Source organism: Gorilla gorilla, chromosome 2 (genome assembly GCF_029281585.2).
Source record: "Gorilla gorilla gorilla isolate KB3781 chromosome 2, NHGRI_mGorGor1-v2.1_pri, whole genome shotgun sequence".
Classification (NCBI taxonomy): Eukaryota; Metazoa; Chordata; class Mammalia; order Primates; family Hominidae; genus Gorilla; species Gorilla gorilla.
In genome coordinates this window covers 125,343,204-125,368,768 of record NC_086017.1, presented here as the reverse complement: position 1 = coordinate 125,368,768, position 25,565 = coordinate 125,343,204, and the positions used below count along the sequence as shown (strand labels likewise).

The 25,565-nt window shown below is 39.2% G+C and overlaps 1 protein-coding gene across 48 annotated transcripts in view; it reads left to right on the top strand.

Moving 5' to 3' along the window:
• Positions 1-25,565, top strand: part of ZBTB20 (zinc finger and BTB domain containing 20) — an 838,196-nt gene that overhangs the window by 650,478 nt on the left and 162,153 nt on the right. For all 48 annotated transcript variants that reach the window (XM_055381701.2, XM_063704061.1, XM_055381680.2 and 45 more), the window contains one exon: positions 1,688-1,727. The gene's annotated coding sequence lies outside the window, so the exon portion shown is untranslated. The remainder of the gene's footprint in view (positions 1-1,687; positions 1,728-25,565) is intronic.

Below are 25,565 nucleotides of genomic sequence, written 5' to 3'. Positions count from 1 at the left end.
TATTAATTTGTCATGGCTCTCCTCCTACTTCAGTTTTATCCTTCTAAGAGAAGCTATCAAAACACTGATGGGTCCGGGCACGGGGTGGCTCACACTTGTAATTCCAGCACTTTGGGAGGCCAAGGTGGGTGGATCACCTGAGTTCAGGAGTTCGAGACCAGCCTGGCCAATATGGCAAACCCCGTTTCTACTAAAAATACAAAAATTAGCTGGGTGTGGTGGTGCGCGCCTGTAGTCCCAGCTACTCAGGAGGCTGAAGCAGGAGAATCGCTTAAACTCAGGAGGCAGAGGTTGCAGTGAGCCAAGATCGTGCCACTGCACTCCAGCCTGGGTGACAGAGGGAGAGTTCATCTCAAAAAAAAAAAAAAAGAAAGAAAAAAAAACAAAGCACAATGATGGGCAGACCAGTCCTATAATAGTTTTTTTTTTGGCCTGTGATTTTTTTTTTTTTTTTTGACGGAGTCTTGCTCTTGTCACCCAGGCTGGAGTGCAGTGGAGTGATGTGGGCTCACTGCAACCTCCGCCTCCCAGGTTCAAGCAATTCTCCTGCCTTGGCCTCCCAAGTAGCTGGGATTACAGGCGCCCACCACCGTGCCTGGCTAATTTTTGTAGTTTTAGAAGAAACAGGGTTCCACCATTTTGGCCAGGCTGGTCTCGAACTCCTGACCTCAAGTGATCCACCGCCTTGGCCTCCCAAAGTGCTGGGATTTACAGGCGTGAGCCACCGTGCCCAGCCTGGCTTGTAATTTAATGAGTGAAATATCAGATTTTAAACATAGAACAAGAACACTGTTAGGGTCAGCTTCTCCAAAATCTAAAATTTTCATCATTTCATCTGAAATTTTCATCACCAAACAGAGTTGTGTTTGGTGGGAGAGAAGCTTTGTTTAAAATCACTTTATCAGATTATTTTCCACCATAGAGGGGACATTCTAGGCTGGTGAGAAGGGGTAGAGGCAGTTTTAGAAGGCAAGTCCAGGGCAAACTTAGGACTGAGTTCTTAGCAACACACGAATGTATTGAATTTGTTCAGAGGAACTTCTGGACATTAAACATACTAAATATACCTTAAAAGAGACAAAGTTTATCAGGGTTTGACTCATCTTTGTCAAAATTAGCTAAAATTGGTCATGTACTGTATAGTAAAGCTTTTACCTATTCTAGTCAGTGCTGCCCAATAGAAGTTTCTACAATAATAGAAACATTTTCTATCTGTGCTATCCAGTAAGGCAGTCACCAGCCACATGTGGGTATTGAGCACTTGAAATGCAGCTGGCAAGACTGAGGAACTAAATGTTTAGCTTTTTATTAAATGTTAAATAATTTAAATTTAAATAGACAAATGTGGCTAGTGGCTATTGTGTTAAATGGTAACATAGCTCTGGCAAATCCTATATGATACAGATTAGAATGAAATGAACAAAGAAAGGTCTTTGCACTCCTTGTGCTGGGAAGTACTGTCTTGGTCATCATTGCAGGTGGTCATACCTTTAGAAAGTTTTTATGAAGCTGGGTCTTCTTTATTTTGAGGCTAGAAGTGACAAAATAGGCTCCTTTAGGAACAACCAGTCCCATCTATGCCTAGATTTGCTTTCTTTCTTCCCACTGTATCATTTTGCTTTTATATATCAGTTTTGCATAATATATCAGTTTGCTTTTAATTCCTTATTTTTTCTTTGATTTTCAGATCTTTGACCATCAGTCTGTGACCTGCCCCTTCTCTTTACGTAAGTAAAAGTGATTTCTTTACCTTTAAAAAAAAAAAAGTGTCAGATTTAGGAAATTGTGGTCTTCATTGGCATATTTCCTAGTTGACTTTGTTGTGGTTTCTAGTGCTTCTGTAGTGTGTATTAGTTTCTTTTGCGTTTGGAGTGTATGCTGTTGGTGGTAATACTAAGTTGCTATCCATGAGGGTGCAGAAAATACCAGTGGCCCAGATACTGTACTTCTATAAAGGCTGCCCTTTACTTGGCTGCAGCTGCTGTTTGCAAAAGTCACTGCTCTTTTAAAGTATAGCTTACATTATTCAGCCAAATACCAGCAACAGTTGGGCTTTTGCTCCCCTGTCAATCATTGGGCAATTATGTATTCTTCAGTTATGTACCCATCCCTAGGTCCAATAGTTTTTAATTTTAACTTCTAGATCAGAGCTTTCATTTATTGACAAAATTTCTAATATCCCTTTACTAAGAAGTACAAGACTGTAAAATAAATAGACTAAACTTTTGTGCAAAATTATGAAGTCTACAGGGGAAAAAAAGAAATCCCAGATTCACGTGTGCCAGAAGGTTTATAAAGGTACCACTCTTTTTTAGAAAAGATGGAAAGGCATTCGGGGGAAAAAAAAAACACGATTTTATATGAAAAAAAGAGAACGTTAATTATTTAAAATTCAAACCAGGCTGCACTGAATGGGTTTAAATAAATTTTATTTTGAACTGCTTGAAAGAGATTCTAGGCCAATGAACCCAAATAATCAAAGTCACTTATAAGAGACACCACCCAAAAGATCCTACAGGTAGTGATAGTCACCTAATGTGATAAATAATTATCGGTACCCTCTGGCTGCTTCTCACTCTCTGGTGAGCTCTGTTCCTTATTCACAACATTATATCTTGCTTCACTGACTCCTCACTCCAAGGTATTTCTTGTATTATAATCATTTGCACAGAATGGAGGTTCCCATGGCTATTTTGTTTATGCGTGCCTTCCACTAACATTCCTAGAAGATAGTGGCAAATATATTTAGGGAGGCAGAATCCTCCAAAGGATGCTAAGGCTAAAGTGTAACGTGACAGTTTATTTGACAGAGAAAGGAGATTGATTAAACTCCCCAAAGACTGGAGCTGTGTGTAATGCATTTATACAACAGGGGTGGGTCCTACCTGTCCCTGACAAGTCTTGTTATTCTCTATTTCAGTGTTCATAGAGTGGGTCTGTAAATGCTTTGGAGGATGTCAATATGCATGCTTATGGTTACCACTTTATATCTGCACAGCCCTCCCCTCAGTTACCTAGCACTGCATATTTCTAGTCCTCTGACTGGCAAATCATTTTTGTTACAGTTCTTTTGTGTAAAAACAGTTCACATAATAGCTCTGTGTTAGACAAGGCATTAATCCTCACATCACCGGGATGAGTCAGCACAGTGCACTCCTGCCCGCACGGCTCAGCTATTGTGACGTCAGTGCTATAGGGCGAGCCTCAGACACAAGCAGTACAGGGGACCTGTGTCACCAGTTAGGAATCAAGGGGGAGACTTTTGAGATAAAAAGTGTAGTTGAAAGGCTGTCTCTGGCTCATAGGAAAATGCAAATCTGATTCTATGCTACATCAGCCATCAGCTGCATAGCTTCTAGAGATATCCTATTTTTTTAACCACACATAAGGCTGGGGGAGTGACCTATAATGAGCAGATAATCCGTTCATGTACCCATGACCTTGTGCCATCCCTGGGCCAGGCTTCATGTTTGCTGGGCTTGTTCCAAATCTTGAAGCTGCCCTCATATCAGCAGGGTGACCGGGCTTATGACAGTCCTACTGTCCTCAAGTATCCCATAGACACAGTTGATGGTTGATGGCTCCAGAGTGGTGCCCCAGAGGCTCGACAAAAGGAAAAGAAATGTCCAATGTCCCTTGAGAACAGATCAGAACATTATCTCCCCAGTGCTTTGACTCCAAGTGCCTCTTCAATGGCCTCCTTTAAACAGGTACAGAATTCTGCTTGTTCGATCTTCTCTTAGCAGTGCATTTAGTCCAGTATCACGATCTGTATTTGACCTGGATTTCAATAGGAACTGAAGAGCTCTCAGATGTTCCCCCAAGAATTTCCCATTCCATTACTGTTTAGCAGAAACAAAGAGGAACCCTCCATAATCTGCCATGCTACCTTGAAGCAGGTAGCACAGACTTACCTTATTTGGGAAACTTGGTTCTTATAAGTTAGGTCTCTCTACAATTCAGATTCAGATTTATTCTCAGGACAATATCTTTCAGTATTGAATATTAAGTCTTGAAAAGGGTGTTAATTTACAGCCTTAGTGGCAGTCTCTGTTAAAAAGACCTTCCTCCATCACAGAATTTATCCCTCACTCTTACTGTCACCCCAGCCAGTCACCAGCCCCTGCCATACCCATCAGAAAGTGCCTTACTGCTGGGATCTTCTGCCTTCATTAGATTGCTAATGGGCTCCTACTATGCTTATAAAAGCTAACACTACTACTTGGCTTCGTTTTGATTAATTATCATGTACAGCTCTTTATTTAGTTTTCATTCAACAAACATTTATGGAAAGCTAGTCACTGTGCTTGGTTCTGGAAACTCCGGGATAAATAAGAAATGCTTTCTTTTGTTAGAAATCTCAGTCTGATAGGGGAGATACATAAGTGAATAAAGACTATAGCATATGATAGGCACTGAAATGCAGGTATATACAAGACGTAGTAAGAGGAATGAAGGAGGAGTGCCCACTTGCATGTGGTAAGGTGACCAGGCTGGGTCTTAAAGTCAGAAGAGTAAATTGCAGTTTACCAGGTAGATATGAAAGAGCAGAAAGAAAAGGGGATCGTAATCAAGAAAAATGTAAGAGCATTTACAAAATCAGGAGGCGTTAAGTAGCAGCGAGATTCAGAGGAGTGAATAGTTCAGTGTGATTGAAACATGGTGGTTGAAAGAGTAGTATGAGATTGGACTGGAAAGCAAGCAGGGGACCTTGCTCGCCATACGGAGGACCTTGTATGCTGTGCAGAGGAGTTTGGACTTGATCCTGCAGGCTCAAGGAGGCTTTGAAGAATTGTAAGAAGCTGTATGTTTTAGAAAGAGCACTTCGTGAAAGTGGAGAGGCTGGCTCAGAATAGGGAGACCAGGTCAAAGGTAAAAGCCAAAGGCCTGAACTGTGCAGTAGGGGTAGGATGGAGGGAGAGGCTATTTGGTAGTGTTGAAATAGACATTAACCTTTGTGTAATTCCAGCATATCTTGGCCTATTGCATAATCTTTGCCTTCTAGGAGAAAGGCTGAAACATTGTGTGGAGTCAAATTTCAGACCAAAATACATCCTTATGGGATCTTCAGCAAAGACCTCAATTTGAATATGACCTCACTTTGAGCTACTGCCCCCTGGTCACCAGGCTCGCGTGCCTCCTACTGCCCATAGTGGGTGTGAGGGAGGAGCAGGCAGATAAGGAGAAGACATTCCCAGTGTCCTGCTTGTCTCGTCTTTCACCTGAAAATGAAACAGTTTCTAAATAATGCCCCCCTAAAGTCAATCAATGCCCCAATTTCCTATCATTTTCTCATTGCTCCCTTTTTCTAAGCAAAATTTCCAAACCATTGAACTGAATTGCAACTTATGCACAGCCGGGTGTTGAAACAATTCAGTGTATTCATTCCTTCTCTCTGAATTAGAGTTCACCATAAGTGTGCTTTTCTCTTGTTCACTTTGGGCTGCCAGGACAATTTAAAGGAAATTTTCAACAGCTTATGTTTCATGTACTATGTTCTCTTTTGCAAATGGGAGGATATGCGTGGGTGTGTTTAAGCCTTCTCTATATTGCTTTCTGGAGAAAGGTTTGGGAAGATGAACAAGACGAGGAGTAGGGACCTATTGAAAGCCCAGGTCCCCCAGTGACCTGAGTGCAGAACGTAGGCTGGTGATCAGATGGTCAATTATGTGTTTGTCAAAACACAGTGGGCTGCATTCCAGGCTGCCAGCTTTGGAAGCCCAGCTTCTGCCAACCAAATGTCATCTGGGAACATGCAACACTGGGCACTGTGAAGGAGTTTGAAATAGACCATGCCACAGCCAACCTACTGCCAGTCTTATAGCACCAATATGGCATGCACAGCCGGGCCCCATGTTTCAGAGCTCAGGAATTCACTGTACTAAATTCAAGAGGTCAGATGGGTTCATGTTTTCAAAGCCTATGTTCTTTGCTTTGAACACTGTGACTTGCTCCTCAGCAATTTCCAAGGGATTTTTCCAGTCACATCTCTGTGGAAACCACTCTTTTTGTGATGGTTATAAGATCCTTGTAAATGTCCCAGAGGATAGGAAAAAAAAAATCAACTTGCTCTGACAATGACTATGATTTCGACAGAGGGATTCCAACTCTTAGGAAATTACATTAAAGGTGCATAGCTTTTAAAATATCAGGAACCACCTTGGCAACTTATAAAAAGCAGAAGGGCTTTGCCTATTTTATAAAGTGATTTGCATATACCTGCATAAATAATGTCCCCACCTGTACTTTTATGCATTTAGGTTGAATAAATTAAAGTTTGTGGTCTTTAAAATATTCACTGTCTTTCATTGCTCAGACACCATTTTCAGGACCCTTCCTCCTCATTTCTTTTCCTAGTGATAAGAGTGGCTATTTTTTTTTCAATCTTTTGACTCATTCAGAGAATCAAAACACTCTGAACACCAATCGACTATAGCCAGGAATATTACCTCCCTCTGGTTGCATTTCTCTTAGCCTTTCTACCTATCAGATGGTGAGTTCCATGTATTTTTAATAAGAGAAATAAAGTATTACTAAGGTGAAAACACAGCACAAGACAGAATTAAGTTCTATTTACATATATATGTAAGAGAGAGAGAGACTGTGTGTGTGTGTGTGTATACACAGACTTGCACTGATACACACCTCAGGGACATGCCCATAGTAACCTTTTCTTTCTTTCACCACTGCACTGCGACAACCTCTTCAGGAACCATCCAGCTACTAAGCCATTTCCATTGTACCTTGGGCCTTCAAATCAAAGCCTGGTCAGTAGGCCACCCTCCCCCACATTCACGCTTTAAGATATTATTAAAAACATGCTATGTACAAAGAATAATGTTTATTGGATAAAGCATAAATATAGCATAAGTACATGACCCTTTCTTGCTCTTAAGGAATTTAAAATTGAGTTAGGAAAAGCAGTTATATTGTTGGGCATTGTGTATGCATGTAAGATAATAAATGACTAAGTTCCAAAAGGAATGATACAGTCCAGGAAGTACCATAGGGTTTCATTCATGAAAGAGCCTTGCAGGCTAGAAAGTTTCATGTAAAACTGATTCAGCTGAGTCTTGAAAACTGGCTAAAATGTAAAAAAGATGAAGAGAAACAGAATCATATTCCAAGCAAAATCATATACCAAAGTGTTGGAATCTTCGAGGGGGCCCATAAATAGCATCACTTTTCCCCACTCGAATTCTAAACCTATTGAAAAATAAGACAAAAGAACTGATAGCTAGGGAACCAAAATTTTTATAAAGGTTGGTTGAAGAGCATAGCTTAGTGTAAAGAGGAAATGGGTTTGCTGACTCTCTTCCCTTCAGTCAAACCTTTCAAAAGCTCTCTCACAGGAAAATGTGGATCTGCATATGAGCAACACTTTCCAGGTCATCACCTCCTGATAGTCTCAGTAGAAAAGGAAGGACAAAGAGGCTAAACTCCTGTGCTTACAAATTTGGATAGATCAGTTCTACCTACCTGAGAAGTATAGACCAAGGGCTTTCCCACCAATGGGATACTTTGCCTCCATGGGGAATTATAAGGAATGAGACAAGAGGAAAGCAGTGTTTAGAAAACATCTGGAAACTAGGAGTAGGGAAGAGGCATTCTTACCCACACTGACATCCATAGACTGGAAAACAAGAGGAGGAAGTACCGAGTGAGATGAAAATGGGAACCAGAGCCACATCTGGTCTGAGAGCATATACCTGGGGGTAAGAACCAGTAGTCCTACTGGTTATCCAAGATCTAAACTAAGGGCCCCTTTTCAGAGTCTCAAAAGTTACAAGAATCAGAACCTGGGGGAACAGGCAAGAAATGAAGATAATGGACAAAAGCCTAGTTAGGAAAAAAATACAAAAACTCTAGTTTCTTGTTCAACTAATAATAACAATAAGAAATAACTATTGAGTGCTTGCCTTACTTTAGATACTGGACTAAATACTTTCAATGTCTATCTGATTTAACCTTCAAAACTACCCTATTAAGTAGATGCTACTATAATCCTAATTGTGCAGATCAGAAAACTGAGATTTAACATGTTTGATTTATTTTATAAGAACATCTAATAAATGGTAGAGATAGAATTTGATTCCAGGACTATGTCTTAAAAGCCTCAGCCAAATTTTACTAGACACAAAGTTGAGTGTCTACTAAATGCTAAAGGTATATACAATAAAGGAATATTAACATAGTCTCTCTCCTTCTGGAGCTTATAATCTGGGGAATGTAAGACAGATACTAAGCAAATGGTCTCACAATATAACTTGTAATTACAAATTGTGCTTACCACTATATAATGAAAGTACCATGTGCTCTAAGAGCAAATAAAAGAAGAAGATTTAACTGAGTCTGGAAATTCAGGAGAAGCTTCTCTGAAATCGTAACATTTGAGATGACACCTGAAGGTTAAAAACAAAAAGTAAGGATGGATGGTGGAAGAGGATTCCAGGCAGAGGGAACAGCATGGATGAAGTCCCTGAAGAGAGCTGCACAGAGAGAAAAAGGTGACTAGCAGCCCAGGTTGAGGTGGAAGAGATACGTAGGGCCTGATGATAACAGGTCCTTGGTAGGCCATGTTAAGGATTTTTGTGTTTATCCTAAGGACAGTAGAGGAGCAAACTTAAGAAGGACTGTGGCATGATCATTGTTGTTTTTTAAAAGGGTAAACTTTGGGGCATTTATCCCAGAGAGATGGAAACATAACTGTACAACACCTGTACATTATGTTACACCAATGTACATAGCAGCTTTATTTGTAATAGCCCAAAACTGGAAACAACCCACGTTTTCTTCAGTGGGTCAGTGGTTAAGCAAACTGTTATATCTATACCATGTGGAATACCTCTCAGCACTAAGCAGAATAAATTATTGATACATACAATAACTAGTTTTAATCACAACGGTATTACATTGGGTGAAAAAGCTAATCTCAAGATGATGTACTGTTATGATTCTTATTTATATAGCACTCTTGAAATGAAAAAAATATGTAAGGATTGAGAACATACTTGTGGATGACAAAGTTAGGGAGTTGGGGTAGAAATGGAGGTGAGTGTTGCTATAAAGGATAACGCAAGGGATCTTTTGTGATGGAACTGTCCTGTAGCTTGACTGTGGTAGTATTCATGAGTGTATGCATGTAATAAAATTGCTCAGAACTAAATATACACCCACATACTCATGTGCATATAAAACTGGTGAAACCTGAGTAAGGCAGATGGATTGCACCAATGTTAATTTCCTGATTGTGATATTGTACTATAGTTATATAAAATGTTACCATTTGGGCAAAACTGGGTAAAAAGAATAACAAATCTCTCTGTATTATCTCTTACAACTGCACGTTAATCTAAAATTATCTTGAAATTAAAAATTTAAAAATATATATCAAGGTAGCTTAACTTTGGTAAATAATTTGGAAAGATCAAAAATGGATATGAGGAAACCAGTGAGGGAGCTATTCCAGTAGACCACATAAGAGGCAGACTAGAGTATTGACAGTGGAAATGGGAGGAAATTGATGGAACTGAGAGATAATTCAGAAGTAAAATATTCCTGGACTTTTTCATGGTTGGTTATGTGAAATAAAAGAGAGAAGTGGCAACAATGACTCCTGGTTTGGGACTTATCAAACTATATGAAGGATAATACCATTCACAGTTACATGAAACACCAAAGGAGGACTGGAGTGGAGAGAAGTTTGTAAGTTCTGTTTTTGAGATGTTGAGTGTGAGGTACTTTTGATAGATACATAGTGAGCATATTGTACAGGTATTTATATACATAAAACTGGAATTCAGAAGTAACATGAAGGCTGGAGACATGAATTCAGGGTAATCGACATATAGTGGTAAATCAATCTGTTGGCATGAATAACATTGCCTAGGGACAGGGTTAGATTCAGAAGAAGACCTAAACTGAGACTTGAAGAGCTCTTAATATTTAATCCGCTGGTAGAAAAAAATGAGGCCATAAAATACCCTCAGAAGGAGCCACCAAGAAGGTGGCAGGAAAATCAGAAAACATAGGCACAGAAGCCAAGAGAGTGCCTCAAAGGTAGTGGTCAGTGATGTGACGTGTTACTGAGCAATCAAGTAGGTTAAAGACTAACAAATATATATTGCTTATATTAATTTTGAGCTTATTGTTGACCTCAGCAAAAGCTGTTTTGTTGAAGTGGTCAAAACAATAACGTGTTTGTAATGGGATGAGGAGAGAGTGAGAAGTGAAGAAATAGCAAATGTGGGCCATTCAGAAGTTTTGCTATGAAGGAAAGGAAAATGAGCTAGTGCAATATCTTGAGGGGGGAAGTGAGGTCAAAAGAAGGTTTGAAAGGCATGGAAACACTAGTATTTTTTGTATTTTCATGGGAAGAATACCGTAGAGAGGAGAGATACAATGTGCAGAAGAGAGAAGAGCATAGGATGACTGGCAGTATAAGATTACTGATAAGGCCAGAGAGATGGAATCCTGAGTACAAGTGGAGAGATGGAAGGAGGGACACATCTTCTATTTTTGTAAGAAAGGAGGAGTAAAGGAAAGGAGCAGATGCAAGCCCACGTGTAGATTTGGTACTGAAAGGTTAAGAGGTTTCCCAAGTGATGGGCACTGAGGGGCACGGTCCTGCTAAGAATAAGCGGGGAAGAGATTTTAGGAAAGTAGAGATTTGAAATCGTTCTTGAGAAAAATGGGACAGCAAGTTGACCAGAGAAATACAGTAGGACTCTCCTTGGCAGTGTGGAAGGTGCAGGTGAGTCTGGTGGGTTGATGTTGATACCTATCTGCTCTGTCATGGGATTTTCTCCAGCAGTTTGGGGACCAAGGTGCAAAATCAGAAGAAATGAGTTTGAATTAGGATAGGGTTTCACCTAGCATTTGTGGCATTAGGAGTTTTAGCTTCTTGTTTTGGTTCTAGCTGAGGCCAGTAAGAAAGGGCAGAGAAAGGGCTTAGTTAAATTCTCCAAGCATCTGTTGAGTATATTGTATCAGGCACTGTGTTTGGTACAGAAAATACAGAGGTGAGTAAGACACCATCTATGCCTTCAAATAGCTCACAGTCCAGGGTGGTTTGTAGGCTGACATCTGGTCCAAAACACCAGGAACAGGGAATTGAATAACCTTTGCAAGGACCAGGAGACCCATGTCATTCCTTTTCTTTCTTATGCCTGCTCCTTCCCTCTGCCCTGTCCTCACAATACCCAGTTTGTTTTTGTGTTTTGGCTTCTTGTTTTGTTTTGTTTTTTACTTTCTCAAAAAATATCTACTCTCTGCCTTATTGCCAAGCCTCTGGTATGCATCATACATATGTGAGAGACAACTTTGATTTCTGCCATTATCTTTTTGCTAAAATATGATGATTTAGAAACAATTAGATCATCTACTTGAAGTGTGGTATTGGTATAGTGTGAATTGTCTCTAAATGTTAAGGGCTGGCATCTAACACTACAGAAAAGCTATTTATTTAAGAGGGAGGGAGACAGGAGTGTAGACAGGTGAGAGAGGGAACAAGGGAAGAAAGAAGGGAGGGATGGAAAGAAGAGGAAGGAAGCGGGCCGGGCACGGGGTCTCACGCCTGTAATCCCAACACTTTGGGAGGCCGAGGCAGGCAGATCACGACGTCAAGAGTTCGAGACCAGCCTGGCCAACACAGTGAAACTCCATCTCTACTAAAAATACAAAAAATTAGCCGGGCACAGTGGCGGGTGCTTGTAATCCTAGCTACTCGGGAGGATGAGGCAGGAGAATCTCTTGAGCCCAGGAGGCAGGGATTGCAGCAAGCCGAGATCGCGCCACTGCACACCAACTCAGGCGACAGTGTGAGACTCCATCTCAAAAAATCGATCAATCAATAAATATATATATAAGAAGGGTAAGAAAGCATATTAACTACACAAGATCTTATGTAGCAGCTCATCCTTGTTTGTTATTCAAGGGAACTCCCATTTAAAATGAATAAATAATCCTCCATCCCTAATGGTGATCTACACCATCAGCCTCCAAAAACAGCTTCCAGACCTAGAAACGTACCAGGGTACTATAGGTTAATTATAAATTCCAGGTGCTGGTAATGCAAGAGAAGATATGGAGAGGGTCTGAAGGAGGTGGAAGTTTCTAACTTCCAATAGAAGAAAGATCCCTTACTCAGATTTATTTTAAGCATTATGAAATGATAGCTTAGAAAAAGGTGGTGGCCGTGATGGCTTATCTTTATTTGGGCACATTCCATTCTGTGATATTCCCTTTAGGAAATGATGTTAGGGTCATTTGACTAAAAGCTGAATTGCTGATACATCTGGGGTAAAATTTGGCAGCTGTCGAGCAAAACAGCTTTTTTTAATATTTACTTTTTTCATGATTCTATAATTCACACTTATTGTGAAATATTTAGAAAGTATAGAGTAAAGGGAAAACATCCATAATTCCATTACACAGAACCAACTATTATTAATAATTTTTTAGATCACCTTCTAGTGTCTTCTCTAGATTTTAACACGCCTGAGCATACATTGCATGTATACAGTTGTATCCCATTTTAATTCAATATTATATAATAAATACTTCCTGGTATAATTAAAAACTCTTTATAAATAGCACTATAACATCTGAATAATATCACATAAAGCCCCCAGAATTTACCTAACCATGCCCTAGATAAAAATATTTGGGTTATATTCACTACTTGAAATTTTATATTTTAAAATTCTTTAAGGGAAGAACTATGATGTACATCTCAAAGTGTCAAACTTGGGGGAAACTTGAGGCAGACGTTGATGTCACCCTACTAAGAGAGCTAGTTAGTAATTGCTAATGACTGAAGATCATATTGGAATTTTTAATATTTATTGCAGGTTTTAGGTAAGTTCTTTTTCCCCAAAAATAAAAGTTCTAATTTTTAATTATAAAAAAGTATACATTGAGTTTTGCTTGAATTTGTTTCATTGATAGTATTTATAAAGAGCAAGGTTAAATTCCTTTGAAATCTCACAGCCCAGAGATAATCACTGTTAATAACTTAGGAAATATTATATTTCCATACAGTCCTGCTTATCTTTCTCTTTTTCTTTCTCTTTGTCTTTCTCTTTCCAAACTGAAAGGAAAAGTTACTTGCTGTTTTGTATTCTACTCTTTTCACTTAACATTGTAATAGTCATTTACCATGTTAATAAATATAGATCTACATTATCTTTTGACAACAACGTTGCACTTCAGTATATGCATAATTTATTGACTCAATCACTTACTGATGGACAGTTGGGAGTTTGGAACTTTCTTCTTACTAAGCAATGCCACAATAACTATCTTTATATGCACATGCATATGTACACGTTTGTACACTTACATGATTATTTCCTTAGGATCAATTAATTATAGTGGAACTGCAAAAGTAAAATGTATTACTAAACTGTCCTCTAGCATTGGTTAATATCTTCACCAATAAAAAAAGAGACTGCCCATTTCTCTGCATCCTCTCTAATTCTGTAATTTTCAGTGATAATTTTTGCCATATACATGAATATTTTCATACTGGAGGTATGAGATGCATTTTCCAGGCATAAAACCAAAGCCTGAAAACTTTTAAAAGAATACATGTATTTTAAATTTTATTACATGAAAATAAAAATTACTATGGTAGAAAATCATTTTTTAAACTAGGAAAAATATTTGTGATATATCCCTAATATTTTAAGAATAGCTATAAATCAATGATGAAAGGATGAATAACACAATAAAAAAATTGGAAAAGACAAGTGAGCCATCTAACAGGTTTGTTTGCTTAGTCTCATTCTTTACTGCAAAGGCAGTGCTCCCTGAAGTCCTCCAAGGCCACCTCAAGCTCTGCTTCTTATGCTCTGATGGCAACACCTACCCTCACCGCCCTTGAGGGGAGTGTTGTGGGAAGCAAAGCACCACCAGAGACCTATGACATTTCTGGGTTGGGAGGTGGTAAGTATTCACCTGGTTACATACATTTATGTTTATTTGGCATCACCAGCCCTCAAAGGGCCAGGCTCACTCACATGAATGTAAAAATTATCATCAGCGCTCTGCCTTAGGCTCCAGAATCAGTAAATTATTGGGAAGGGAAAAATACACACTGGCAACATTGCCTGATCCATATCTCCAGGGCAGGATTGACATTATTCTTCTACCAGATGTAGATAGAGATTTCTGGATGTTCTCATAAATAAAGTGCTAGAGGCCATGTCATCCACGTCCTCCATCTTTCCCCGCTCTCTGATTCCCATGTGTATTACTACATACTTAGTGAAATGGAATATTTTTCAGCAACTTCAGGGAAAGTGAAAGACGCTAGAGAATTGGAAATGCCACACTAACAGCATCACCTCTGCCTCTGCCGTGCCAACTGTGATGACAGGGCGTCTTCCCTGTGTTCTGGGACAGGGAGCATCTGGGTTCTGGGAGTGAGTTCCTTGAGTCTTCCCGAGGGTCAGGAGTTGTACAAAGCTGTTCTGGGTGGTAATTGGAGCATTCCTTGACCACAGAAGTTCATTTGCAGATGGTAAGGGATGACATGCTCTGGGGCATTTTTCCCCCTCTTTGGCAGAAAATTGTGGACATGAAAGTCATGTGTGTTTTAAATCCTTAGGCAGTGTCCAGAAAGGAAACAAAAGAGAGGCAAACATGTTAGAGTCTAGGAAGTCCCTTCAGGGCAACTACAAGCTAAGGAGACCAGGCCTAGGAAATGGCTTATTCTCTACCTGAACAGTCAAACACCTCTTGAGGTGTGCACATATGGTTATGAGCCAGGCTTTAGTGCTGCCAGCAGTGCCCTTGGAGACCATGCCACTGACTCAGTGTACCTAGGGCTCAGAGTGCCAAATGTCTCATTTTCTTAATGATGCTCCTAGAAAGTTTCACATATTATCCACATGCTTCTGTAACATAGTTTATACTCAGAAGCTGGGGTTCGAGGGAGATTTTAAATGTTATATATACATATATATATCTTCCACATACACACATCCTACTTGTTGAAGGAGTCATTCTACTAGGACACTTGCAGAGGCATCTTGTACAAGAAGTCTTTGCAGTGATAAAATTAAGAGTTTTTTTCTTTTATCAGGGTTCTTCTTTTACATGGTCTCTTTCTGTAGTCTCTATATTATTCTTCATTTCTTCTAATGTGTGGGTATTGAGAACAGATCAGGCATGCTCCAGAGAATCATTTCAAGATATTCATCTAAACAGGTCACTTTACCTCTCACACCTCAATAGGCTAAAATGGGTTCTACCTTTAATCCCTGGTAAATTTCTAGGCTTTTTGATACATAAAGAATAATTCTCACCTCTAATTTAAAATTAACCTTGTACTTTGAATAAGAGAACCGTGTGTCTCATGAAAGAACATGAGTGAAAGGTACACCTAAATCTTTTAATAGTAGCCTTCAGCCTAGTCCTTATAAGCTACTCAAGGACACATAAGAAAAGTAATGAAAAGTCTTCAGTCAAAATAATTTTCTGGGATTTTTTTCTATGCTTTTATCCATCACCACCATGCTTGAATAATCTTCACTGCATTGGTTCTTCACCAGTAGCTTTCACATACTCCTCTACCAGTTTTATAACAGTACCTTTCAATAAAGGTTAGGAAGAATCCTAACACTGTTAACTTCCTCAGTAAGCATGCACTGTCTGTTGACAGGGTGTCTGTAGACTATCTGTTTACTTAAAAAGAACCAATTTCTTCCTCATTATATTATCATCAGTCATTAACATTACTCACCTAGAATGGGTACAGAGGCAAGCCACCTCCTAGTAACCTATGTGTTTACCACTCCATCCCAAATCTCTGATACACTTAGAAAAAAAGTTTTAGACATGTAGGATAACATTCTAGAAAACAGTTTCAATGATCTGAATCTTAGCACAGGAATTCATACACCGCCCCCCCCCCCCACACACACACACACACTCTCTTACTGACCACCATTATTTGGAATTTTTTTTTATTTAATCAACAAAGAACTGCAGCTAAAACACTTTGAAGTATTCCTTTTGAAACATTTGGATGTTGGATTCTGGCTTATTCCTTTTTAGAAAATGAGGGATTACATTTAAATGTCAAATAAATGCTTGTACCTAATGTGTTAGTCCATTTTTGCTGCTATAACAAAATACCTGAGACTGGGTAATTTATAAACAACAGAAACTTATTTTTCATAGTTACGGAGACTAGGAAATTCAAGATTGAGGCACCTGCAAATTTGGTATCTGGTGAAGGCCTCTCTGCTTCCAAGATGGCACCTCTTGCTGTATCTTCATATGGCAAAGGGTGGAAGAGGAAAAGGGAGAGAGACAGCTCCTTCACACCTTTTATATAAGGGCACAAATCCATTCATGAGGGCTCTGCCTTCATGATTAATCACCTCCTAAAGACTCCACCTCTTAATACTATCACATGGGCAACTAAGTTTCAACATATGAATTGGGGGGTGTGAACATTCAGAGCATATCATCTAATAAGAAATGAATGCATAATTTTTGACTGTTGTAATAAAATAATATTTCATTAAGCATCACTCGTCTCTACTCAAGTAGTGACCAAAAGATGGAGATGTTCTTCAGAGAGGAGACAACAGCTCTCTGTGGGTAACCCGCAATATGGATGCAGATTTGGAAACAGGAAAGCATGCAAGTAAAAGCACCAGAAAAACAACCAAGAGATGTCTGCACCTTAACTGCACTAGCCACCCTAAAATGAGTTAGGCTTTATAAGATGGAATAAAAAACATGCACTCTAGACAGTAGTCCATTTCTAGGATTGTGTAGGGTTTTAGTTTCCTCTCATTTCTTCGCAAAAGTATTTTTGTAAAAAGAACTTGGTCTAAGAAAAAAAGATTTCTCCATACCACAGTTGGATTATTTCATGGGAACAGTATACCCCTTTGGCAGACTGCATTGACTTTCAGACCAGCATGCGGATCCAGGGAAAATAGACTGAGTGACCCAGGAGGGGCAGAGTCAGGACCGGCTGTATGCAGGAGTCCTTACCATCTTCCAAAAGCTACCAAATCAGTCCTTTATTTCCTGTCTCAACAATCGGCATTGGCAAATTTAAAAGATCAAAGTTCCTTTTAAGACCTGAGCTATTATATTATTATATAGGGATTACTTCTAGATCAGCTACTGTTACCTTTGTCTGTGGTCCAGGGCCTCAAAGCACTTCCATACACTTGCGTGCATGCACTCACGCACACACACACACACGCGCGCGCACACACACACACACACACACACTCTATTGATATGAGCTTTTCTCCTGCCTATTAGATGCATTACAAATCTGCCTATAATGGGGCCTCTCTGCATTCCAACAAAAATATTTCTGGAGCTCTCCTGGCTCCCACAACATTTGCTGGGTGCACATTTAATATGTTTTAGCTTTACTGCCTGAAGATGGAATCAGGGACATCTACCTGCACATGACAGTGCTTTGGCTCTTGCAGTTGCAGAACTTAATGTATGTATCAGTAATGAAAATCTTAATTAAGAAAGCTGCATCATTGTCCATGAACACTCATTTTTCTCCCCCTGCAAAGCCCTTTGTGTATTGCAGTATATACCTGGTCCAGACAGACAGAGCCCTCGAAGAGCTTGTCTGGCAGATCTTCTCTTGATTATTAACAGCTAGCAAATGACAAAGTCTCGCTCTCCTTTTGTCTTGAAGCTGAGGCTTGGAACAGCAGAGCACACAATGTACTGTAGGGTTTGTTTGTGTTTTTTTAAACTTGCTTTTATTACGTTGGTGGGTTTAAAAATCCGACAGTGTTGATCAAAACTAATTTAGGTAACTTAGAGTTGCCAAAACACTAGCAGATGCATATTTACACATATACTCTCAGAAAAATGTAATTTTCCATATAGAAACAATGCACAAACATAAGAAGGGACAATTTTAATCTGTCTGCCCATGTTTCTGGTACCTTTGGCCTCCAGTACTTAAAGGCTGCAACATCCTCACATATGTGACCTTAGCAGTTACTTCTTTTCCTGTGCCATTGTGCATGTGCCAATTTGTCATTTGTGCAAAGAGTAAGCAGCTTTGGAAAATGGAATGACTTTATGCAGACAACTAACTGTGCCCATAAAAATTACAAGAGTTACTAAGAAGCTCCTTTGAACCTTAGTTCAAAGGACGTTCTTAGTACTACTCTTGCAATTTTTGAAAAGGTGGCCTATAATTATGTTTATGAAACAATGCCGAATTGTGATATTTTAATAAAGCTCACATCATAATTCCCCCAAATAAAAAGTTAATCAACTTAAAATTCTCTTAAAAGCCTCAAAGCATTTCACTCTTCGAAAGTAGCAACTCCTACCAATTAAGTCTATGACCTCGACCCATGTCCTACATGATGAGGAGAGAGACTCATGTTTTCAGTCACTTACATGTCGTTCAGTCTTCTGCATTTTCTAAATTTCTGGTCTACAGTGTTAACCATTTACTGGTAGAGCCATGTAAATAATTGAATTGGATTCAGGCCGTATGCTTATATGATACTTTCTACTGGAATAGGACGTATTCACTTAAAGAAGGTCTGATAGTAAATACTTATGATCTGTCTTCTGCTTGCGGTGCCTACACTGCCCTCAGCAAGAGGGGAGCAGCCATGCTGTCTCAGATGGTAATGGTGTGCTGCTTATTTACTCTCCTTATAAGTTCGCGTGGCTTCACTCATTTATTTTCAAAATCACTGTAAATAATGGTCAGTTTTCTGCATATTTGAAGCAAGAAAATATTTGTACAAATATTCTTTTTGTGTATCATGAAAGATATGAGGAAGACATCATTATGGGAAAATTATTTTCAAATAGTCTAATTTATTAAAATCTCATGATTGCACTCATAGCATGTTTAATTAAAGTTAAGTATGAAAAGTAAAAATAGACTTATGTTATTAAACTAGAACCACAATGAGAAAGTAAAAGAGATGCTGTCAAGGCTCTTCACTGCTGCATAGGAATTATTGTGAACAGGTTGTTTCACTCTGAAAACTTTTCCTTTTTAAGAACCGTCTGACCAGTACTGCCATAAATCCTAAAGCAGCTGTGAAGTAATAGGCCTATATTTGTGCTGCAGGTCTATAGTATAAAGCATACAGTAAGCTCTCAATAAATGTTTGGAGAATGAATAAATAATTATGACTGAATAAGGCAAAGAATGAATAGCACTGGCATTTCAAAGACTAAATCAGAAAATCAGGTACTGTTCTTAATTTTTAAAAGTCCTTGATTACAGGTTAGAGGTCTGCTGAATTTCTAGACCTTGGTCTATAACTTTCCAAACAATAAACTACTTAAAGAATTATGAATAATCTTAGTATTTAAAATTTGAGCAGATTGGTTACTTTCTACCTCCAGAACACACACATACATCCATGTATGTGTGTAAACAGTTACTGGATCACAATATAAAATGCAGTTTCTACTGTAAGTCATGAATAAAAATATTTTAAACCCTGCCAAAAAAACAACAAAAAAAATTGTGTAGATTAAGATAATATCTTCTCCTACTCAGAAAATCTACAGTTTGCTTAAAATTTAAGAGTGACTGACCCATTAAAAATGACAGGCCTTCTTTCCTTATCTATGAGGTAACTCAGATTTGGCCTCCATTCTGCTAGGTGGTCTCCTCACCCCTTCCTTGGAGTGCCATCCAAATGCAATATGAAAGTGAGGGTGGAGAGCAGTTAGATACAGTCTACTCACCATGGTGTCTGGTCTTCTCAGTGTTGTCTTCTGAGCTCAAATTCCCTGAGATGTCTGAGAGCCCACCTCATCTTTAGTTTCCTGTCCATGTAGATCCCTGATGTGTCTTCCTTGTCCCAGCTCCAAGGCCTCCTCAAGTCTTCAGGCTCCTTTGTCATGTCTTCCTTGCTCTGGGCCCTTCTGGGTCATGCTGGGGCATGGTGACCCTGTGAGGTTATCTTAAGTCCATAGTCCTAGACACCCCCCTGCAAAGACATCTTCCTGCTCCCACATCGTGGATGTGTTTACCCTCAGACCCAACCCTCACCCTTCCCTTGCTCTACAACAGTGGCTGACCCATGTCAGCTAGATTCCAAGTTGGATTTGGTGCTTGTGAGACACTTGTGAGTGGCAAGAGGGTCAGTAGAAGGCATAGGCCAGAGATTTCCCCCACCGTTCTTTGCATCATCATCATCACCAGCCACATTTACTTTGTGGTTTACTCCGTCTGAACAAACCTGCTGTGACTCCAGCTTCCCTGGTGACCCAGGCCTCTGGGCATCAATAGCACCATCTCTTCCCATTGTCCTTTCAGCATAGGGACATAGAGACACAGTCCTTCATCTAAAAGAGTCCACTGAGTATTAGGGAAGGATGGATGTGTAACACAGATGTCTGGAATGCAGCAAGAAACAGAGAGGAAATAGATTATTTAAAGGATGCATTGGGACTGGAGATGCGCATAGAGTCGTTCCAATACTTGCCTGCAAAATAGAGTTTCTCAGAGAAGGCCTAACAGTCAGGTGGTATTTGATCTGGATCTTCAGGAATGAATACGGATTTAGCAAGCAAATCGGGGAGGGATTCTTACCTCTGTTATTTCTCTATATCCCTCCCAATGCACTGATTTTCAAGAGAAGCTTGTACACTCCTTATGTGAAACATAACGGATCTCTCAGGGTTTATCCTCGTTTGGATTAGTAAATGGGGCAGCACTAGAGTAGTAGGATGCGTGTGACCTGAGTTTCAACTCTGTTGAGTAGCATCAGCAGCTTACAGGAAATGAGGTTTTTTTTTTTTAATGTATCCTTTTGTAGATTCGATTGGGCCATTTCTAGAGTTCAGTCTTGACCTAAAGACTTGGATCTCAAGGCACTCAAACCGTCTTACAGAATGTGCAATCCACAAAAAATATATACTTAAGCCATTTAAAATATATTATCTCTCTATTGGCCAAACTTCTATAATGAAACAGATTTCAGACTATCCTGTAACACTCCAATCTGTCAGAACTTTCCTCGGAATACTGTATTTTGCTATTTTTTTTTAAAACAGAGAAATAAGACTATTGATTTACAACTAACTTCATCTATTAGTATGCTAGAAACAATATTCCTAAACTTGTCCTTTATGATCTAATAATTTTAAAAATGAAACTAATTGTTGTTCTTTCCATTGTTTGCAAAATGGAAAATGATAATATTACGGAAAACAGTAAAGACATTGAACTGTTAAAAAAAAAATGACCAGCCTTCCGATGACTTACCATCCTCTTTGCCTCTTTGCTGACATCCCTATGTGTTCCTCATCATTTTTGTGCTTGAAATATGTATTGTGTCAGCTTTAGTCCAGCCAACAAGTTGAGTAATCCATCAGGTTTAGGACAAAGAAGTGTGTTGCAACTGAGGTAAAAGGTCTTTAAAAAGCATATTAGCTGACTATATGGATGTTCTTCAGTTCAAACCTGACCACCCTTTGCTCTCACATGGAAATACATCCACTAGCAGTGTTGTAAGTGATCCTATCAGCAAACGTGTGCATCAGTGCTCCTCCAGAACATCATATTTACATTAGGGCTTAATAGGACATTCATAAAGCAACATGCAGTTTGTTATTTTTAAATGCATGTGACCTCCTTATTTCAAAAGCAAGTATCTTTAAACATAGTAATAGCATTTCTCTATATGCAAACCTCTGTACATGAAAAGGTTTACATTTTAAAACAAACATGTTTTTGAGTTTTATCCAAATTCAAAAAAAGCATCTGAAAAATTTAACAGCTGAAAAACACTTTCTCCTTGCTGGGAAAACTTAAACCTTGCTAGGCTTTATGCAACTTAAAAAAAAAAATCACTTCTGTGCTGAGAACTAGCATGAGAAATCTCAGCATGAAAGGTTGGTGGATTTTTTTTCTTCATAAAACTAAGCCCAATTGTTGGTTTTAAGAGTGATGCCACAATATACATATGCTTTGTTAGGAACAAATATAATCTAATTTCAAGGGCATCTTCAACAAAAATTAGGGGGAAAAGATAAAGGCTACTTAAGCAGTGATCCAGTGTCTGAAAGCAAAGGTTGAGAACATCATTGTACCATCAAGGTCTAGAAACGCTGCTAACCCTGAGCGGGTTGTTACTGTTTGAAAAGCCTGTGGGTATTTGTTTTATTGTTGTCTCACTCAATTCTTACTTAGCTGAGAGTATCTCACAAGGGAAGTACTGCTCTGTGATGGTGTCCTGGACTTTGTTTTCTATTTGTTTCAGCACTTCAATAAATGGTCTGTTACCTGCCATTATGACCTGTATGCATTTGCTGAGCAGTTTTTCAAAACAAAACAAATTATGTGGCTGTATTTCTAGAACGCTGAGCCATTTTCAAGATAGTATGGAATTAGAAACACACATAGACACATCCACACAATTGTATGTTTATACTGAACACATATGTTCAGACATATTCAGGAGAATAAGAAAAAAGAAAATAGGTTGGACAATACAAATATGGAAATACAGCTTGTTCAATCATTTAGAGCCCATACTTCTAACGGTGTACATATGTAGACGTGACTTTGTAAAGAAGACCCACATGTGTGTCTACACTCAAGCATCTTCCTCTTAATACTCTACTGAGGATAAAGGACACAAAGTAATTTTTGAAATATCATGCTGGCTACTTTTAGAGTATATTAGTGTGAGTAGTGACTTAAGAGGTCAGGGTTAAGAGAAGTAGCAACATACTTCTATTATTTACATGGTGATTTTTTTTTATAAGTCCTTCCTTGAAGGCAGACTTAGATATTTCAAGACCTCCTTAGAAAAATTTTTCAGCACCTTCTGTGCTCCAAATTGAGTCAGTTTGCATCATGTTTCACTGTAACTGAGTAACAGGCTAGCAAATTCTCTGCTTTCTTATTCACCAAAATCCAAAATAGAACTCACAAAAACTCCTTCCTTCTTCCCCCCATCCTGAAAAAACACCCTACTGTGGCCCCCCCATAGAGGAACAGACCAGAAAAAAAAAGAGTAAACAGAGCCAGCTGTAACTATAGCACTTTGCTCAGTACTGTGAGCTTGCTAGAGCTGGCACATTTTTTATAATACAGATGCATAAATGTACTGTCTGAGGCAGAGGAATTGCAGCATCCCCTTTAGTATTTCTTGACTGCCTTGGTCTAAAGTATGTTGCACAGGAGAAGCCTCCCTAAACCCAGAATAAAATACTTAATTTGGTATCTATTTTTTAAAATTGTGACCTTCTATGACTTAATTTTTCATAAGGTTTGTAGAAAACCACCTTTTTCAGACTTTCACGGGGTTTTTCCAAATTCAGACTTCCGGGGTCTATGTCTTACTCTCACACATACACATATGCATACACATTTCAGATTACATATTTAAAGTAAAATATGTAAATATGGACTGTTTTAAAGTTATTAAATGTGTATATGTGTTTGTGTGTTTGATAATGAATTGTTTAATAATGAACTGTTGTTTCACAGTGGACATAAGATAATCAAACCAATGGAAAATTATTGTTTAAAACCATGATAGCTATTAGTTTTTCCAGAATGAGATATGCATTTTTAAGAGCAGCTTGTTATGGAGTACTACTTTTTCTTCTCTAAAATTATTTGCTAGAATAAAATTTGTTAAATAAATAATTCTGATTAAAGTGAATGGGAAGGAGAAAGGTACTTTACCCAAAGGTCCAGTTAAACATCCAAAATTGGACCAAAACTTTGTCCAAAATTCATATCTGCCTCTGAGGAATAAAGATTAGAAACACTGAAGTCTAGGCTGGGTGTGGTGGCTCACGCCTGTAATCCCAGCACTTTGGGAGGCCGAGGCAGGCGGATCACCTGAGGTCAGGAGTTCGAGACCAGCCTGACCAACATGGAGAAACTCTGTCTCTACTAAGAATACAAAATTAGCCAGCCGTGGTGGCGCATGCCTGTAATCCCAGCTACTCAGGAGAATCTCATGAACCCAGGAGGCAGGGGTTGCGGTGAGCCAAGATCGCGCCATTGCACTGCAGCCTGGGCAACAAGAATGAAACTCTGCCTCAAAAAAAAAGAGAGAGAGAGAGAGAGAGAGGGAGGGAGGGAGAGAGAGAGAGACAGAAAGAAAGAAAGAAAGACAAAGAAAGAAAGAAAGAAAAAGAAGGAAAGAAAGAGAAAAAAGGAAGGAAGGAGAGAGAGAGAAAAGAAAAAAGAAAAGAAAGACTGAAGTCTATGCAAAAGAGTGCAGGGTACGGACCGGGCGCGGTGGCTCATGCCTGTAATCCCAGCACTTTGGAAGGCTGAGGCAGGCGGATCACCTGAGGTCAGGAGTTCAAGAGCAGCATGACCAACATGGAAAAACCCCGTCTCTACTAAAAATACAAAATTAGCCAGGTATGGTGTTGGGCTCCTGTAATCCCAGATACTCGGGAGGCTGAGGCAGGAGAATCGCTTGAACCCAGGAGGCAGAGGTTGCGGTGAGCTGAGATCATGCCATTGCACTCCAGCCTGGGCAACAAGAGCGAAACTCCATCTCAAAAAAAAAAAAAAAAGAGTGCAGGGAACAAAGGTCATTTTCAGTAGCTTAGAGATGAATTCCAGAGGTTCAATCCTGTGTTTGAAAACAGACCCTGTGTCCTTTTGGGCACATTAATTCACCTTTAAGCATCAGTTTCTTTATCTATAAAGTAATCAGAAAACTCTTGTGATGATTAAATGAGATAATACACATCAAACATGTAGCCCAGTAAGGCCAATATCAACCACACAGAAAATGCTTCATAATGGTAATTATGGATCTAGATTATTTTAGCAGTGGTCGTATCTTTTGAAATAAGCATTTAGCCTGGAGATAGAAATGGTGCACACTTAAGCATGTTATTTCAGGTATGTTTTTCAGTTTATATGTGATGTTTCTTTATAAGCACAACGCATAATTATGCAACCAGTATTTTGCTTTTTCAAGGTGACATTTATTGCACACTAACAGTGTTCTAGGTACTGTGGAAGGGATTAGAAGCAAATCTTCTCTTATGATCCTTAGAACAGCCCCTATAAGTTACCATTATACCCATTTTTCAGATGAGAAAACTGAAGCTGAGAAAGCATCAGCAGCTTGCCCAAGGTTAGATAACTAGGTAATGATGGGGTAAGACTTTGATCCAGGCAGTCTAGCCCTAAACTGCAACCTAAGAAAATAATTACAAGTAAACAAAAGCCATTATGCACAAGATATTTATCATATGGTTGTGGCTTGACTGTGTCTCCAAAAGTTCTTGTGTTGGACACTTAATCTCTGATGCAACAGTGTTGGAAGGTGGGGCCTAATAAGAGGTGATTCGGTCATGAGGGCTCTGCCTTCATGAATGAATGAATGCCACCACTGCAGGAGTGTGTGCATTAGTTATCATGAGAGTGGGTTCATTATAGAAGTGAGTTTGGCTCCTTCTTGCTCTCTGGCTTTTGTGCTCTCTTGCCCTCTGCCTTCCACCATGGGATGATCTAGCAAGAAGGCCCTCACCAGATGCCAGTACCTTCATACTAGACATCCCAACCCCCAGAACTGTGAGAAATA